The following is a 16,594-nucleotide window of genomic DNA, read 5'->3' on the forward strand; positions in this document are numbered from 1 at the left end:
ACGGGGAGGTGGCTGCAAACCCAGGAGGCACTGAGCTGTCTGTCTGTAGCTAATGGGAGACAACCTGCCTGCAGGTTGTGACAGAGGCGCCGCTGATCCCCCAGAGCCCCCCCACCCCGCCGTCCCCATCCCATAGTGTAGGGTTCCGCAGGAAGGCAGCCCGACTGTCTTCCTGGCCTCTGTATTTTAGGTGAGGAGTGGCTGGGGTGAGAGGGTGAGTGGAGGCTGAGTTTCCAGTGCCTTCCTGGGGGTCTCGCCTTCTCTGGAGCGTGGAAGGAGCTATCCCAGGTGGAAGAACCTGGCTCCTTCAGGTCAGGTAGAGAGCCACCCAGGGGATCCCACACAACTTTGTCGAATGAGAAAAGACCTCAGTGACTGTGGGGTGAGGCTCCAATTCTGGGTTATAGATGTCTGCCCACCCTGATGAATACAAGGTAGCTATCATTGCCCCCCCACCCGGCCCCAAGGTGGATGAAGAGGGGGGGTCCAGGGTAGCTCGGAGAACAGGCCTTCACATTTCGGGAGGAGTGAGAGGAAGCAGCAGGGGGCTTAGAGAGGAGGGGAGCCGTCGGCCCGAGAAAGGCCATGGGGACGCTGGAACGCGGTGCTGGAAGCGCTCCTTGGAGCTGCCTCCTGGGCCGGCAAGGCTGGCGTGAAGCTGGGATGCGGCCCGGGGCACAGGGTGAGCAGAGGTCTGCCTGTGGGCTACACTGCCTAGAGGCCTGACCAGGAGTGCCAGAGAGAGGAGCAGAGTGGAGGGAAGGCTGATGCCTCCTCCTTCAATTTGGGAGCGACTGAGTGTTAGAGGCCAAGGGTCTGCTTTAGAGGCCGTGGTTGAAGAGGCAGGAGGAGTTTCCCAAAGGAGCAAGGGCAGCCTTGGACAGGAGGAGGAAGCCCAGCCTCAGGCTGAGGACAGGAGTGCCCGACAGGTCAGGTCAAGGCTGGTGAAAGAGGAGGAAGAATGGGCCCAAAGGTTGCTGCCGGGTCACTGGCATTGGGGTGTGGGTTTTGGAATTGGGGTGGTCATGGGTCCCATGGGGGGGTGGAGGAAGCAGGAGACGAGAGGCATGAAGCCGGAGGAAGGTGGAGGGCCTGGGTGAGGGCAGGTGATGTGGAGAGGAAGGTGCCAGCAGGGGCATGGGGGGGGCCTGCAGGTGGGGGTGGGGGAACCATTCGCCCCAGAGCAGCAGACTGTGGGCCGGCGTCCCAGGGGGTCGCTGGGCTCCCATTACCCCAGGCACGTAATGCTGACTTGGTTTACTTATTTTATTGAGATTAAATTCACATAATGTAAAGTTAATGATGTTAAAGGGAACAGTTTGGTGGCATTTACTGCATTCACAGTGTTGTGCCACCAGCCATCTTCATCACACCAAGAGGAAACCCCACACCCGTTACACGGTCATTCCCTGTTATCCTCTCCTGTACCCCTGGCAACCACTCATCTATTTTCATCTCCATGGAGCTGCCTCTTCTGGACATTTCATAAAATGGACTCGTACAATAAGTGACCTTTTGTGACTGGTTTCTTCCATGTTTTCAAGATACATCCATGTTGTAGCCTGCATCAGCATGTTTTCAAGATACATCCATGTTGTGGCCTGCATCAGTGCTTCATTTCGTTTATGGCTGAATAATATTCCATTGGGTACATATGCCACAATTAAAAAAATTTATTTATTTATTTGGTTGTGTGGGGTCTTAGTTGTGGCAGGCGGGCTCTTTAGTTGCAGCATGTGGGCTCCCTGGTTGTGGCTCATGGGCTCCTTAGTTGTGGCATGCGATCTCTCAGCTGCGGCTCTCATGCGTGTGGGCTCTAATTCCCTGGCCAGGGATTGAACCGGGGCCCCCCGCATTGGGAGCACAGATTCCCATCCACTGCGCCACCAGGGAAGTCCACTATGCCACAATTTTTGTATCCATTCATCAGCTGATGGGCATTTGGGTTGTTTCTACTTTTTGGATGACGCTATGAGCATATGTGGACCAGATTTTGCTCAAACGTATATTTTCAGTTCTCTTGGGCATATTGCCAAGGAGTGGAATGGCAATGCTATGTGTAACTTTCTGGGGAATGACTAGACTGTTCCTCAGTGGCTGCCCCACTTTACATCCCCACCAGCAGCGCACAAGGGTTCCAACTTCCGCGCAGCCTCCCCAACACTTGCTTTTTTTTTTCCCCCTTTAAAAAAGATTATAGCCATTCTAGTGGATGTGGAGTGGTACCTGGTTTGTTTGTTTTATGTATTTGTTTTCTCAGTTGGACAGTGGTTTCAGAAGGCAGCAGTGTACCAGTGGGGTGTGGAGGACGGAGAGGGCTCAGCTGTCTGGGGGTGGGGTGGGAGCAGCATCATTGCCTCTGATGGTCCCAACGACCCCTCCAGGAGGCACTGTTATCTCTATCACAGAATAGCCTCAGAGAGGCTGGATGACTCACTCATGTGGATTCTTACTAGGGAAGGAATTTGCTGATTTCAAAGCCTTCTTCTCCCCTATTTATTCTTTGCTGTCCCTACAAGGCTGTGTCTTGGGAAATAGGCTCGTCCCCAGATGAGCTCAAAAGGCCACAAACCTGCACGCTGTGGCGCTGGAGTCCCACATGTGGTCACCCAGAAGTGGGGACTAGGGCAGATGTCAGAACCAAATTTCAATAGGCAGGTACTTCCCAGGACATAAGCCTCTTTAATGTAACTCTGGGGTCCAGAACTAGACCAGAACTTTGGGAACCTGGCCATTTTTATGATGTTTGTCGCTTCCGTCAAAGCTTCCCGTTTGCTCACCCTTAATTCCGCGCGCCTGTGTTTTGGAACTCCTTTCCGCAGGGCTGCCCCAAATCCAGGGACAGTTCCGCGGCATTTCAAGGGGGCAGCGCCCCCTTGTGGCGGCGCTGCGAGCCTGCGCGGAGGACCCGCCGCTCCCGCCCGGGAAATCAGGTGGGCGGTGCCTTCTGGGTGCAGGTAATGGACAGAGACCCCTGCCCGCAGCAGCAGCATGCGGGAGCCCAGGGCATCGAGGGACAGAACAGGGGTACGGGGAGGGTGGGAGGCAGCAGCACCTCAGTCATCTAGGTTCTGGAGGAGGGAAGGCCCAGGTGCAGGCAGGGACATGGGCCTAGCACCCCAAGCCCCAGGACCCCTGTTTCTTGGGGTTTTCTTAAAAGGGTGAGCAGAAGGAGGGGCCTTGATGTGGGCGCATCTCCTCGACACAAGGAGGGTGATGGGCGGGGGTATCAGGTGGCCCTGGAGCCTCACCAAAATCCCGGGTGGCAGGGCCTCTTCAGACCTCATGGATTTGCATGTGAGGAGGGTCCTCCACCCTCATCTCCTCCGGGCCCTGGCTCTGAGGAGGAGAAATCTGGGCTCAGAGAGGCGGGACCCAGTGCCCTCCCACCCTCCTGCTGCTCTTCCCAGCGCGTCGCTGAGGCTCAGCAGGGTTGAAGGCCTTGCTTCAAATCAGGGGCACGGATCACTGCGTCCTGTGCGGTTGGCACAGTGCTCACCCACAAGCCCCTTTGTGCGGCCCAGTGATTCCCACTGCCGGGGGAACTCTGGCTGCAGCGGTCTAGCCCAGAGCCACAGGTGTCTCGCTGAGACACCCCTCACTAGGCCAAATTCCGGGTCCAGCTCGGATCCGAGCTCTTTCCGGGGCCTGGTCACCTGTGACGCTGTCTGTCCCTGCCCCTCTGGTGTCAGTTCTTTCCTCACTGGCAGAGGAAAAGGCCTGGGATATCCTTCTCCTTGGGCCTCTGGCTCTGGCTCCCCCTGCCCAAGCCCAGTATTCAGCCCTGTCTTTGACTTTTTAAGAAATTTTTTCCAGCTAAAAATATGACCCTTCACAATAGTATGCATTTACATACATTAATGTAAAATTAACGCAGGGCCTAGTTGGAGGCTGAGCCAGTGTCCAAAGACCATGGGCCTCTGAACCCCTTTCTAATGCCATGCCCCGGGGTCTCTGAGGAGGGCTGTGATCCGGACCTTGAGGATGAATTGAGGAGCTTTATGTGGGGGTGGGGGTGGAGGACAATCTAGAGGAGGGAGATGAACTTGTGTTAGCAGAAGTCATAGACATGGCGTGTTCCTTCACTCTCAACTCCTTAGTGTCCAGCATATATCTACAATGCAATCTACAGATTCAATTCAATCCCTATCAAAATTCGAATGACATTTTTCACAGAAAAAAAAAAAAGAAAACCTAAAATTTGTACAGAAATGCAAAAGACACTGAATTGCCAAAGCAATCTTGAGAAAGAACAAAGCTGGAGGTATCACACACCCTGATTTCAAGCTATATTACAAAACTATAGTAATCAAAACAGTATAGTATTGGCATAAAAACAGATACATAGATCAATGAAACAGAACAGAGAGCACAGAAGTAAACCCATGATTATATGGTCAATTCATTTATGACAAAGGAGCCAAGAGTATAAAATGGGGAAAGGACAATCTCTTCAATAATGGTGTTGGGAAACATGGACAGCCACATGGGAAAGAGTGAAACTGGACCACTGTCTTACACCATACACAAATATTGACTCAATATGGATTAAAGACTTGAATGTAAGACCAGATGTAGGCTCCTAGAAGAAAACATAGAGTGGTAAGCTCCTTGACATCAATCTTGGCAATAATTTTTTGGATTTGACACCAAAAGCAAAGGCAACAAATGTAAAAAAAAAACCAAGTGGGATTACATCAAACTAAAAAGCTTCAAAAAAAAAAACTAAAAAGCTTCTGCACATCAAAGGAAACCATCAACAAAATGAAAAGGCAGCTCATGGAATGGAGAAAATGCAGAGAAAAAGACTGGCTTTGCGAAGGAGGGTTACCAGGCAGGGACTTTTCTTGAATGAAGGGCTCCTCCAGCATGAGCCCTGCCACTGAAAGTTTCCAGATATTCCCGTAAGTTCCCCAGGTCTCCCCTCCAGTTCACATTCTCATCAGCACCACGGCAGTGTGGCAGGCACAGCTGTCCTGGTTGCGGTGGAGCCATGAAGGGCGTGTAACCCCGCAGGCCTGAAGCACCGCGCTTGTGCCCAGAGCCTCCAAAATTTTCCGTGAAGCAGCACCCTTGGTGTTCACCCTCTAACCGGACTGTTACCTGCTATCTAGACGCCAGGCCGCCCTCCCATTGTCCCCATGTCCCCTCTCTGTTCTCCCCAGCTCCTCTGCGGCCAAACTCACCTTTCCTCTTTCGGAGAAAACTACATTCCCTGCCGTATGTAGTGGGGATCTGGAAGGCCCCCAGAAGTGTCTGAGCTCCAATCCTGCCCCCAAGGACACCTCGGGCCCCAGGACCACACTCATGGCCGAGGCCTCAGCTCCTGCGTGGCTTGGTGAAGGCAGGAGTGCCCGAAGCTCGCAGCTCCCCAGATCCCCAGCAGGACAGTCAGCGTTAGGCCCGGCTGCTCCTGAGAGGTGCCTGCAGTGCACCTGCCGCAGGGGTCCCAGCTGGGGCGCCCCCGCCCCCAGGTGAGAGCGCTTTCCTCGCCTGGGCTTTTCCGTATCTGCTTCCGGTTCTGAGCCTGCCTTGCCGGTTGCAGGAGCTGCTGCTGGTCTCTTGCTCATTTACTGCGAGCAGTTAGCACCCTGCTCACTGGCTCATGAGCCCAGCGCTCTCGCCCAGAGCTCCAAGGGGGAGTACTACGCTCTCTCGCCACATTCCCTGCTCCTCCCCTGCGGTTATTAACTCTCTCCCTCCCCCCCCCACCACCGTGTCTCGCTGCTAGGAAACAAGAGGGGCTCAGACGAGGTGGGGGGGGGAGATGCTGGGGAATGGGGGAAGGAGCAGGGGGCTTGGGACTCAGGGTGTTAGAGGATGTGGGAGGGGGTGGGCGTCAGGCTGGCTTTTGTTGAGACGGTGGCCCGTCCCTGCTCAGTGCCCAGGAGTGGGGCCGGCAGGAGCTCAATCTGCCTTTCCAGAGACTGTGCTAATTCAGGAGGAGAAGCCGGGGTGGGGGGAGGGGCCAAAACATCCATACCCCACATGTGACTGTTCCTCACCTCCTCCTTTTGCTCTAAGTTATGGCCCCCTGCTTTTGAACAAGTGTCCAGTGTGCCCATGGCCCAGCGGTCCTGGCAAACACTGGGAAGAAACCAGGCCCTGACACGCTCCTACGGACCTGTTGGCAGGTGCAGCGGGACCTTCCTGGAACAAGCACGTGGAGGGGTGCTCTTTGGGAGGCTGTGCTGACAGCCCACCATGGCCGCAGACTGACCCCTCCCCCCACTGCCCTTCCTGAGGCCTCCAGCCCCACATCTGGAAGCCCAGAGACACCCAGGCTTGGCCTGTCCCAAATGAAGCTGCCCCCAACCTGTGTTCCCACAGGCCTCTCTGTGGGTAGGGGTCACCCATCCCCCTGACCGGGCATCCCGCCTTCTAGACACCTTCACTGCTGGACCCTCCTTGAGAGGGTGGCCTGGGCCTGACAGTGGTGACGGGGGTTAGTGCAGCTCTCCTGGGTTCCCCGTTTCCCACCGTGTCACTCGGCTTGGGCTGCCATGAAAGACTGGGTGGCCCCAACAACAGAAATGGGCTCCCAGGCTCCAGAACTGTGAAAAGATAAATAAGCACTGGTGTCCTTATTAGAGGAAGAGATTAGGACACAGACACACACAGAGGCTCAACCATGTGAGGACACGGGGAGAAGACGGCCGTCTCCACGCCAGGGACAGAGGCCTCAGGAGGAACCAACCCTGCTGACACTTTGATTTCGGACTTTCAGCCTCCAAAATTGTGAGAAAATAAATTTCTGTTGTTTAAGCCACCCAGTCTGTGCTATTTGTGGTGGCAGCCCTGGCAAACAAATATGGTGAGTGACACGGTGCAGCCCACACGCTGGGCCTGCGCGCCCCACTTCCTGCAAGCCAGCTTTGCCTTTCAGCGGAGGAGACTTGAACCTTGACTGATTTCCCAGAACTCAGGTGAGAGGGAACTGCTACTAACTGCCCCCCACTAACCCACCCTTCCCCCTCTGGGGGCCTGACCCCAGTTGTCCCCCTGGGGGTACAGGGGAGCACAGCCTCTAGGGTAGTGCAGGCTGGGGAGCAGAGCCCCCTGGACGGAGCAGTGTCCTTCAGTTAGGATGAGGCCTGAGGCCCTGTGGCCAGCTCTCAGGGTGAGATAGGCAGGAAGCCCAGGAGCCCATGGGCTCTGCCCAGCAGCAGCCTTGGACGCTGGGCCAGGAGAGACCAGAGCCGTCTGCCCCTGGGGATCCCCCCAGGGGATCTGCCACCTGCTCTCCACGGTGCCCCAGGCAGGAAGTCCTTTTCCTGGGTCTGCTAACTAACCTGCTGTCACAGCTGTCCCCGAGGCTCCTTCCCCGGTTCAAGCACGTCGCACAGGGCACTCCCCCAACCCAGGGTCACACGCAAAGACCGACCTCTTCCCCGGATACACGAGGACACCCTTGCACCGAGAGTTCTTAGTAAACAGAGCTGCCTACCTGGCTGCCACCTCATTTGGTCACACATGCTGACCCCCAGAGACCTCGCACACATGGCTACACACACACGGCACCCTCCACGGGTGTATGGATCCCCTTCACCCTCCCAGAACACTCAGCCCACATGGACCCTGCCCACCACACAAAGGAGACACCCACTCTCCCTTCACCTCACCCCACCCAGACCCGGCTGCCTGTGCATACTCCCCTTTCACACAGGGCCCTCCCCACCCCACGCACCTAGAGAGAAGGGAGGGGTTTTCTAGGTGGCTCTTTTCCCTGGGATCCCTTCCAGAGACTCCAGGCCAGGGAGGGCAGATGGAATGCTCTTTGTGGGCCTGGGTACCATTTGTCTCGGTAGTCTCGGGGCTTTTCCCTCAGAGAAGACAGTCCTGGCCTCTCCCTGCTGTGCCCGGGAGATGCAGGGACTTGTTTGTCCTGGACGCCATGCAGGCAGTGACAGCCATGGGGGATGCAGCTCAGGACCCCGGGTTGGCACTGGCCCACACCCCCTTACTGACTTCCAGACGTGGCCTTGAAGGCTGGCCAGTCTCAGCACTCCTAGTGTCATTTGAGAAGGTGCTTTTAGAATTGTATTTTATATTTAGAAGAGAAAAAACAAACCATATTGTTTGTTTGTTAACCCAAGGGTGGAACACAGAAAACTGTGATTGGTGGGCCTCACAGAACACATAGTGTGAGGGAGGGTGGCCCTATGTTGGTGACGCCGTTTATGCCACCTCCTCAGGGGGCCTCACTCTCACAGGGCGGGCAGAGGGAAAGGACTACAGATCTGGGCCGCCGAAGCACCCAGGGCCAGACACACCAGGGGCTTTTACCTTTTATTATTACCCAGCTCTCTTAGCCAACAACTCCTTATATTAAATTACTAGTGTGGTTTCTGTCTCCTGACTGGACACTGACAGGTGCAGTGAGAAGTGATATTTGTAAGTTGCTGGGTTTTTGACCTTGTTTATCACTCAACATAACCTAGAGGAAGCTGACTAATACAGGTTTTGAATGAGAGCAGCTATTAAAACCCATGAATCATTTCCAGTCAAGTTTCCCCATCCCAACCCCCCAGAACTGTTGTTTAAGGTCATCAATGACCTCTACACTGGTAAATGCCATCTGCCGTCAAGTTGATCACTTCTCCTCCGATCACTGCTTTTCACTGGGTTTCAAGGATGTCACAATCTCCTGCTGTTCTCCTACCTGATCGAGGCTTCTCAGTCTCTTTTCCTGATTCTTCCTTCTTTACTGGACCTCTGACAGCTGGAGGCCCCGGTGCTCTGTCCTTGGGCTTCTTCTCTTTTTACACTGCCCTCTCTGTGACGATCTCATCTGGTTTCACAGCTGTACACGTTATCCACGTGCACCCCTCTCGCCCTCCCTCTCACAGGGACTCACACCTCCACACGGATGTTGGAGCAGATGCTGTCGGAGCCCACACACCTGTCCTCCACACCCACCTACAGCTTTTTATCGCAAGCTGCTGCACTGTGCCCAGGGCTTTCTCTGGTCGCAGGAACGTGCACGCCCAGGCCAAAGTGCCAGAGAACTCATGCCCTGGAAGCAGCGTTCTAACAGAGATGGATGGGGGTCAGTGAACAACGCCGCCCCCCTCGCCCCCCACAGTGCCAGGGTGCAAATCTGAGGTGTGTCCCACAGTCTCCGTGAGGTCCCCGGAAGGGCCGAGTCCAGCTGCCCGCAGCGATGACTTGCATGCCCCCCCCACCTGTGCTTCCTAGGATTGCCCCCCCCCCCCAACTTCCACCAACATCTTCAAGTCAAAAATTGATCGTTGCTCAGGGCAAACTTTCAGCCTTACTTAACACCGACTCCTCTCTCTCGCGACACTCTGCAACCCTCCATCCGAATCGGGGCCCTCTTTGACCCGGAACACCTCGCGCCTTCCGCGTCGTCCGTACCCTTTCCGCCCGGCGCTGAGCCTTCTGGGAAGTGTAGTCCATGCCGCTCAGTCACCTTTGCTGAGAAGTCGAGAACCTAGGCGACGCTCTGCTTTGGTGGCCCTTTCGGTTTGGCTAACGAGGTACCCGTCAACGAAACAGACTTCCCGCCTTCTTCGCCCGCCCAGCGTGGGCCGAGCGCCCCTCGCACGTGCCCCACTATCTCTGCGCCTTCAGGTGTGGGAGCATTTACCGTGTCAGTCGCCTCGGGACGTAAGTTCTTTTTGGCACCGCCTGCATTTACCCACCCCCGGGTCTACACCGCTGCCCGCATACCCGCGGCACCGTGTCATTCATTGATTCAACAGTACTTGACCACTGCTGCGTCCCTGGTAGTGCTCTGAGCGCTGGGGATGCAACAGCCACGAAAACGTCCCTGCCCTCGCGGGATGGACACTCGTCAGACAGCAACACTCAAATAGCTGGATGAGGGACTTCCCTGGTGGCGCATTGGTTAAGAATCCACCTGCCAATGGAGGGGACACGGGTTGGAGCCCTGGTCCGGGAAGATCCCACATGCCGCGGAGCAACTAAGCCCGTGCACCCCAACTATGGAGCCTGTGCTCTAGAGCCTGTGAGCCACAACTACTGAGCCCACGTGTGCCACAGCTACTGAAGCCCGCACGCCTAGAGCCCGTGCTCCGCAGCAAGAGAGGAGCCACCACAATGAGAAGCCCCCGCTCGCCGCAACTTGAGAAAGCCCGCACGCAGCAACGAAGACCCAATGCAGCCAAAAAAAAAAAAAAAAACGCTGGATGAGCCCCAGTGCGACGGTGCCAAGGAGGAAAGTGCACCAGGGAGGGGAGGGGGGGAGGAGGGGACTAGGGGTGGGGGATTATTTTATAGGGTTCTCGGAGAAGGCCCGCGGAGGAGCTGGCGTTGGACCAGAGGCCCAGATATGACGGGAGCCCGCTCACACCTGGGCAGACCCCTGAGGATGAGGCAGGGCAGCAGCGTTGGGGGTGCGAGTGAGGGTGGGGGTGGGAAACGGGCCAGGGCATGGAGGGCTGGAGGGCTCTTGCATCTTCCCTGGCTGAGACGGGCAGCCACTGGAGAGTTTCGAGCAGAAGGGTGACAGTACTGGGCGTTTTTCTAACTGGATCACTCGGCTACTCTGGAGAGGCAAGGGCTGAAGCGGGGAGACCCTTTAACAGGCTCCTGGCTGTGCGACCTGGGGCAAGCCTGTTAACACCTCTGTGACTCAGTCTCTGCATCCGTGGACAGGGTGTAATAACAGCACCTACCTCATAGGGTTGCTGTTGTCAGCTTTAAGAACAAGGCCTGGCTGCAGCAAGTGCTCAGAGCAGCGTTAGCCTGGAGTTAGAGCTGCCTCACTCCTACTTCTTACCTTTCCCCGTGGGTTTCCACCGAGGGGCAGGTACATAAGACCAGTTACTCAAAGAGAGAAACCTGCAATGCCAGGCCCCAGACATGCCTCCTCTGGTCACTGCCCAGGGCTTAGACTAGAGCTCAGAGCTGGCTTCCTGGTTCTGCCTCCTCTGGTCAAGAATGGACAGGCCTTGGTGTCAACTCCAAGTCTGCAGACACGGCTTAGAGCCAACACACAGGCAGCGAAGGAGGAAGAACGTCCTACGGTGCTCCTCCTGTCTCAGTCTGTCCAGGCTGCTGTAACCAAACACCGTGGAAGGGGTGCTTGCACACAGCAGTTCTGGAGGCTGGACCTTCAGGATCAGGGTGACAGCCGAGTTGGATGAGGGCCTTCCCTGTTCTAGCTGGTGCCTTCTCCTGGTGTCCTCACATGGTGGAAGGGGTGAGGGAGCTCTGTAGGGTCTCTTCTACAAGAGCACTGATTCCATTCGTGAAGGCTCCACCCTTATGACCTAAGTACCTCCCAAAGGCCCCACCTTCTAACATTATCACATTGGGCGTTAGGATTCCAACATGTGAATTTTGGTGTGGATGCGGGGGAACACAAGCTTTAAGATCATAGTGGCTCCTGACTAGAAAAACAGGACCGAAGTGTTCTATGGTGGGAGCTAAGTTCAGAGATCTGACCTGTGAGTGACCCCCCGGGGCCACACTTTCCACAAGAGGTTCATTGTCTAGGGCCTGCTGACTAGTGACAGGAGACAGCTCTTCGCTGTGAGGTTTCTCTTAGATAAAACTTGGTTTTTTTCCCTTTTGCTTACATATTATTTTCCCAGGCAGACAGATTTCTATACTTTTGATTAAACTGCTATGCTCTTTAAACTGGCTTTGCTTTGGCATGTGTGTATTTCTGGTTATCTTGATTTGATGTATTGTATCCTGGCCTCTCAATTAAATTTGAGAGACACCTTTTTTTTTTTTAAGTTAAATGTGCTAGACACTCGATTTCTTGGTGAAGATGCAGGGAATGCCCTCGCCCCATGCCCCGCAGGTCTGGGTGGTCAGGGCAAGGGAGGCCCAAGCAGAGGCCAGGGCCGGGAAGGGGGCTGCGGCGGCTTTAGGGCTCCAGTTTTATTTCCCTTCTCTCGGGGATTACAGCCCTGCCGCGCCCATTTTCCAAAGTCTCTAAGCAGCTACTGCTGTCTTGTTCAGTTTTCTCGTTGCTTACATGGTTCACAGCTCAGACCAACAGCAAGACCTGGAAATCTTGGTTCCCTACCTGCCTCCTCCCCGAACACAGCGTGTTGTGGGTTTCTGGCGAGCCCTGATTTGGAAGCAAACTATGCAAAGGCCCACGCGGACCTTCTCATTCACTTTCTTTTTTCGCAGACGATAGACACTGTGTGGGCTGCCCAGCGCCCTGCTTGTGTCTTGGGGAGCCCTCCACTCTTCCACATGGGGACCCTCCTCTTGCCTTTTTAACCAAAAAAAATTATTTATTTGGTTGTGCCGGATCTTAGTTGCAGTACATGGGCTCTTTAGTTGCGGCTCCAGGGCTTCTTAGTTGCGGCACGTGGGTTCCTTAATTGTGGCATGCAAACTCTTAGTTGCGGCATGCATGTGGGATCTAGTTCCCTCTTCAGGGATCGAACCCAGGCCACCTGCATTGGGACTGCGGAGTGTTACCCACTGCGCCGCCGGGGAAGTCACCCCTCCTGCTCTTTATGTGCATAGTTCTGCATATGCAGATGCACTGCAGTTTATTCAGCCAGTTCCCTGCTGAGAGACATTTGGGTTGTTTCTAATATTTTGCTTTTACAAATATTGCTTTAAGTGAAGACCTTAGGCATATAACATTTTGACTTGTGGAGGTGTACCTTCAGGATAGATTCCTAGAAGTGGGATTGCCAGGTCAACGGGCAATGTACCCATAACTTTGTTAGATGGAATCAAATTCTTCTCATTGATAACATACTCTTTGTTTTTTTTCCATTTGAAATGAGTTGGTTTAATTCCAGGTGGAACAGAATTCAGGATAGAACAGAACCCGAAGAACACACATTCTGGGCTGGGTTTACTCTGATCTCATAGATGAGGTAGAAATGGCTGTGAAGAACTAAAGAAAAGATGAGCCACTGTATGTTTCTTAAGTGTACAATAGGTTTTGAGACAACACTTCATTCTAGCTGTAGGTGGCAACAGATGTTATGGCAGGGAATCCAGATATTTACACAAGAGTGGGGCTAAGGATCATCGTTGCCTCGGGCAGAAGGAACAGCTTCTTTCTTGGCCAGATTTCTGAATTCCCCCCGTGGCAGGGGCCCTTCCCCGCGGCTTCCCTTTTAGCCCCTCGCCTTCCCTCTGCCCGTCCTCCTGTTTCTGCGGGAATGCCTCACCTTCCTCACCACCCCCTTGGCCGGTTTCCTGGGCTGCTCCAGGGGCTGCTTCTTTCAGCTTTGCCACCGGACGTGGCACCTGCCGCCCGTTCCCCAGACCCTGCCGCTGAAGCTGGTAACACGCTCTTTGCCCATATTCTTACACAGCTTCTCCAGCGGAGCATTTCGTCAGAATTCCGGATTTTTGTCGCCTCGATAGACGAGAACTAATTCATGATGTCAGTGTAATGTGATTTGCATTTCTCTATTATTGGTGAAATCAAGCATCTTTTTCTATGCTCAAGGGCATCTCTCTATTATTAGTGAAATCGAGCATCTTTTTCTATGCTCAAGGGCATCTCTCTATTATTAGTGGAATCCAGCGTCTTTCTCTATGTTCAAGGGCATCTCTCTATTATTAGTGGAATCGAGCATCTTTCTCTATGTTCACGGGCATTTCTCTATTATTAGTGGAGTCAAGCATCTTTCTCTATGTTCAAGGGCATCTCTCTATTATTAGTGGAATCAAGCGTCTTTTTCTACGCTCAAGGGCATTTCTCTATTATTAGTGGAATCAAGCGTCTTTCTCTATGTTCAAGGGCATTTCTCTATTATTAGTGGAATCGAGCATCTTTTTCTATGCTCACGGGCTGTTCGCTGTCTTTTCTGGGAACAGACTGTCTGTGTATTTTGCCTATTTTTTTTTTAAAGGGCTTTACGTTGTTTTCTTTTCGATTTTTAAAAACTCTTTATGTATTAGGAGTATTAGCTGCCCCTTTTAAAAAATGATGTAATACTTTCAAAATTTTTTTTTAATTAATTTATTTTATTTTTGGGTCTTCGTTGCTGTGCTCGGGCTTTCTCTCATTGCCGCGAGCTGGGACTACTTTTCATTGCGGTGTGTGGGCTTCTCGTTGCAGTGGCTTCTCTTGTTGCGGAGCATGGGTTCTAGGCACGTGTGCTTCAGTAGTTGTGGTTCGCGGGCTCTAGAGCGCAGGCTCAGTAGTTGTGGCGCATGGGCTTAGTTGCTCCAAGGCATGTGGGATCTTCCCGGACCAGGGCTCGAACCCGTGTCTCCTGCGTTGGCAGGCGGATTCTTAACCACTGCGCCACCAGGGAAACCCCGTTAGCCCCCAATTTTTTAATGAGATAAGTTGTGTGGTTTTCTGCCAGTCATTTGGATTTGTCTTTGCTCATGGGACCTCCAATTCCTTCCTGAAATGTCCTCTGCCCTTGGCCTCTGGCTGCCTGGCTGCCGCTCCTCTGAGACCCTTCTCTCCTCTGAGGCCCTTCTCTCTCTTCCCGCCAATGTCTGTGTCCTGTGCTCTACCCTCTTCTCTCCCGGCACCCTCTCTGGATGGTCTCGCTCGGAACCCAGCCTCAGTGAGAACCTCTGTGCACATCTCCGAATCCGCACCACTAGCTTGGACTCTCTGCCCATCTGCCCCATCATCACTAGACCCTCCACTCACACGTCTGCCAAGCATTCAGGCTGCGTGGGTCCCAGACTGGAGTCAGACACACACTTTCCCTGTGATTGCGCTCCTGGAGGCGGCACCCCTCTCTTAGGCAGAGATCTTGTGGTCCCAGTTCTCTGAGCTTCCCTACATCACACCTACAGGTTCCTGCTCGGATTCTGGGTGGGGCAATGTCTTCTCTTTTTACAAACTTTGTGGTGCTCTGAGAAGTTCTCGATATCCTGGTCCAGGGAGATCTTGACTGGGGGTTGAGGATTCCACTGGGCAGGACGACCCCACCTCAGAGGCTTGGTGGCATCTGCTTCCTTTGACTTGCTTGGGATCCAGTGCCCTCGACTAAACGTCATGCTTCTGCGCCCTGGGAAGGGCCATCGTGGCTCACATAAGTAGGAGCTTCCTCCCGGGCATTTTTCCTCAGCACCTACGCCACACTCCTCACCGTGCACTTCAACCTCCAGGCCCCTTCTGCACCTGGAGTGCTGTGTGCCCCCAGGAGGCTCTGATCCTGCAAATCCAGAACCCTATGGGACACTTGGGCAGTGAGTTTTTCACCCAAGTATAGATGTGCCCAGCCTGGCGTAGCTGGACAGAGGTTGCATCAGTGCACAATGGGGTTTCCTCAGCATGAGGAGAGTTAAACTCCTCTCTTGGCCCCAGAAGAAACCCTGTCTAATTGACTCTCTTTAGAGCAGAATTCTCAGCGCTCTGAGGATCCTTAACGGGCACCTAAAACCTAATGTAACCAAAATGGCACTTAAGCTCTTCATCTGAAACTTGCCCCGTGTCAGCACCCACTGTCTCAGCAGCAGCTCACCTGCCCACCTGATTAAGGCAGAAATCCAGGTCTTATCTACAATTTCTCCCTTTCTCTCAGTCCCCACACCTGTTTGGTTCCCAGTCCCACCCTGTATAGGACCACTTTTGTTCTTTGTGGCATCAAAACTCATGTCCTCAAGCATCAGCGGCCCCAGGGGCCTGCAGGGCTGGACTCGTGGTGTGGAGTGAGGGAGGTGGCCTGGGTGCACAGAGTGGATGGCAGAGCAGACGTGCTATGCAGCACCCTTGCATTGTTGCCGTGTGGCGACGGGCCCAGTGCCGCTAAATCTTCTGATTTTTTTCAGAAGCTAGGACTCTGGATTTGAAAACTGAAATCTCCTTTTCTTCCCTTTCTTTGGCAATCATCTGGGCGTGCTAGCCTCCTCCCTGGTTTTTATTTTATTTTCTTCTCCATTCCCTACCCTAATGTCTCCGCAGCATCTTAGACCCCTGAGCGAAAGCGTTGAGAACATGTCTTAGGTTATGTGCATATCCTTCATGCCCTGCTTGTGTGTGTGTGCTTTTGGTCTCTGTGCACGTTACTGGGCTGCAGACCTTGCACCTCTCGCTCAGTGCAATCTCAGTGCGACGTTACATGTGCACAGTGCAGCTGTCCTGCATAGGCGCCTGCCCCGCCCAGCTCGCCTGCCCCGTGATGGGCCGGAAGGAGCCTCCAGCTCCCAGGTAAAGCTGCGACGGGCACCCTTGTCTATTCAGGAACGGCCTGGAGCTGCAGTGCTGTGTCATGGGACACGTGTGTTCAGCAGTACCAAGTGCTGACAGATTGCACTCCAGAAAATGCTTCACCGGTTTACACTCCTCCGGCCTCCACGTGCCCCACCCTTGCCTTGCCAACCTTTGTACATGCACAGGGGTAAAGTGACATGTGATTTTTGTTTTAATTCACTCCGTTTGAACAGTACTCAAAATAGCTTTATAAACAAAACTTTTCATGAGAAAAATGTTGCACAAGCAAAGGGAAATTTCTTCTGCGCTGAATACTTGCCTCCATGACTATCCTGTGAAAAGGTTAGACATTTAGACCTTTCATAACTTACGTGATAGAAAATGGAGCTGTTACAGTTCTCTGATGGCAGTAAATTTCATCCTGGCATTTGAAACTTTGCTTGCAATTTTGGAATCAGAAAAGATATTCAAACAGCTGTTTGAGTAGAAAGA

General features: G+C 53.7%; 1 long non-coding RNA gene across 1 annotated transcript; it reads right to left on the reverse strand.

The window, feature by feature from the left end:
* Positions 1–1,257: 1,257 nt before the first annotated feature.
* Positions 1,258–9,187, reverse strand: LOC117202335 (uncharacterized). Its single transcript, XR_004484608.2, has 2 exons — positions 8,663–9,187; positions 1,258–3,339 (listed from the first exon to the last, which is right to left on the reverse strand). It is a non-coding gene; the product is annotated as an uncharacterized LOC117202335 (long non-coding RNA).
* Positions 9,188–16,594: the final 7,407 nt, after the last annotated feature.

Source organism: Orcinus orca, chromosome 1, assembly GCF_937001465.1.
Source record: "Orcinus orca chromosome 1, mOrcOrc1.1, whole genome shotgun sequence".
Taxonomy (NCBI): domain Eukaryota; kingdom Metazoa; phylum Chordata; class Mammalia; order Artiodactyla; family Delphinidae; genus Orcinus; species Orcinus orca.